At 42.2% G+C, this 2,102-nt stretch overlaps 1 non-coding gene across 1 annotated transcript; it reads left to right on the top strand.

The window, feature by feature from the left end:
• Nucleotides 1-1,393: 1,393 nt before the first annotated feature.
• LOC130937320 (small nucleolar RNA R71) lies at nucleotides 1,394-1,501 on the top strand. The gene has a single exon (XR_009068542.1). It is a non-coding gene; the product is annotated as a small nucleolar RNA R71 (small nucleolar RNA).
• The last annotated feature ends 601 nt before the right edge of the window (nucleotides 1,502-2,102 follow it).

Genomic DNA, 2,102 nt, shown 5'->3' with positions numbered 1-2,102 from the left:
GGATGATGGATTCATCCATGCACTTCCCAGTCTCTAGGACTATGAAATCAGCGGGGATGTAATGGTCTTCAATCTTTACCAGAACATCCTCTACAAGTCCATAAGCTTGTTTTCTTGAATTGTCTGCCATCTCTAGTGAGATTCTTACAGCTTGTACCTCAAAGATCCCTAGCTTCTCCATTACAGAGAGAGGCATGAGGTTTACACTTGACCCTAAGTCACACAGAGCCTTCTTGAAGGTCATGGTGCCTATGGTACAAGGTAGTGAAAACTTCCCAGGGTCTTGTCTCTTTTGAGGTAATTTCTGCCTAGACAAGTCATCCAATTCTTTGGTGAGCAAAGGAGGTTCGTTCTCCCAAGTCTTATTTCCAAATAACTTGTCATTTAGCTTCATGAATGCTCCAAGGTATTTAGCAACTTGCTCTTCAGTGACATACTCATCCTCTTCAGAGGAGGAATACTCATCAGAGCTCATGAAAGGCAGAAGTAAGTCCAATGGAATCTCTATGGTCTCATTTTGAGCCTCAGATTCCCATGGTTCCTCATTAGGGAACTCATTGGAGGCTAGTGCACGCCCATTGAGGTCTTCCTCAGTGGCGTTCACTTCCTCTCCTTCCTCTCCAAATTCGGCCATGTTGATGGCCTTGCACTCTCCTTTTGGATTTTCTTCTGTATTGCTTGGAAGAGTACTAGGAGGGAGTTCAGTAATTTTCTTGCTCAGCTGTCCCACTTGTGCCTCCAAATTCCTAATGGAGGACTTTGTTTCAGTCATGAAACTTTGAGTGGTTTTGATTAGATCAGAGACCATGCTTGCTAAGTCAGAGTTGTTCTGCTTAGAATTCTCTGTCTGTTGCTGAGAAGATGATGGAAAAGGCTTGCCATTGCTAAACCTGTTTCTTCCACCATTATTGTTGTTGAAACCTTGTTGGGGTCTCTGTTGATCCTTCCATGAGAAATTTGGATGATTTCTCCATGAAGAATTATAGGTGTTTCCATAGGGTTCTCCTAGGTAATTCACCTCTTTCATTGAAGGGTTCTCAGGATCATAGGCTTCTTCTTCAGATGAAGCATCCTTAGTACTGCTTGGTGCATTTTGCATTCCAGACAGACTTTGAGAAATCAAATTGACTTGTTGATTCAATATCTTGTTCTGAGCCAGAATGGCATTCAGAGTATCAATCTCAAGAACTCCTTTCTTCTGATTTGTCCCATTGTTCACAGGATTCCTTTCAGAAGTGTACATGAATTGGTTATTTGCAACCATTTCAATTAGTTCTTGAGCTTCTGTAGGCGTCTTTTTCAAATGAAGAGATCCTCCAGCAGAGCTATCCAAAGACATCTTGGACAGTTCAGAGAGACCATCATAGAAAATACCTATGATGCTCCATTCAGAAAGCATGTCAGAAGGACATTTTCTGATCAATTGTTTGTATCTTTCCCAAGCTTCATAGAGGGATTCTCCATCCTTCTGTCTGAAGGTTTGGACTTCCACTCTAAGCTTACTCAATTTTTGAGGTGGAAAGAACTTTGCCAAGAAGGCATTGACTAGCTTTTCCCATGAGTACAGGCTTTCTTTAGGTTGTGAGTCCAACCATGTCCTGGCTCTGTCTCTTACAGCAAAAGGGAATAGCATAAGTCTGTAGACCTCAGGGTCAACCCCATTAGTCTTGACAGTGTCACAGATTTGCAAGAACTCAGCCAAAAACTGATGAGGATCTTCCAATGGAAGTCCATGGAACTTGCAATTCTGTTGCATTAGAGAAACTAATTGAGGCTTAAGCTCAAAGTTATTTGCTCCAATGGCAGGGATAGAGATGCTTCTCCCATAGAAGTCGGGAGTAGGTGCAGTAAAGTCACCAAGCACCTTCCTTGCATTGTTGGCATTGTTGTTGTTTTCGGCTGCAATGTGTTCTTCTTCTTTGAAGATTTCTGTTAGGTCCTCTGCAGAGAGTTGTGCCTTAGCTTCTCTTAGCTTTCGCTTCAAAGTCCTTTCAGGTTCAGGGTCAGCTTCAACAAGAATGCTTTTGTCTTTGTTCCTGCTCATATGAAAGAGAAGAGAACAAGAAACTATGGAATCCTCTATGTCACAGTATAGAGATTCC

Source organism: Arachis stenosperma, chromosome 6 (genome assembly GCF_014773155.1).
Source record: "Arachis stenosperma cultivar V10309 chromosome 6, arast.V10309.gnm1.PFL2, whole genome shotgun sequence".
Lineage (NCBI taxonomy): Eukaryota > Viridiplantae > Streptophyta > Magnoliopsida > Fabales > Fabaceae > Arachis > Arachis stenosperma.
Note: the sequence above shows the minus strand (reverse complement) of the source record. Positions and strands in the feature narration are given on the sequence as shown.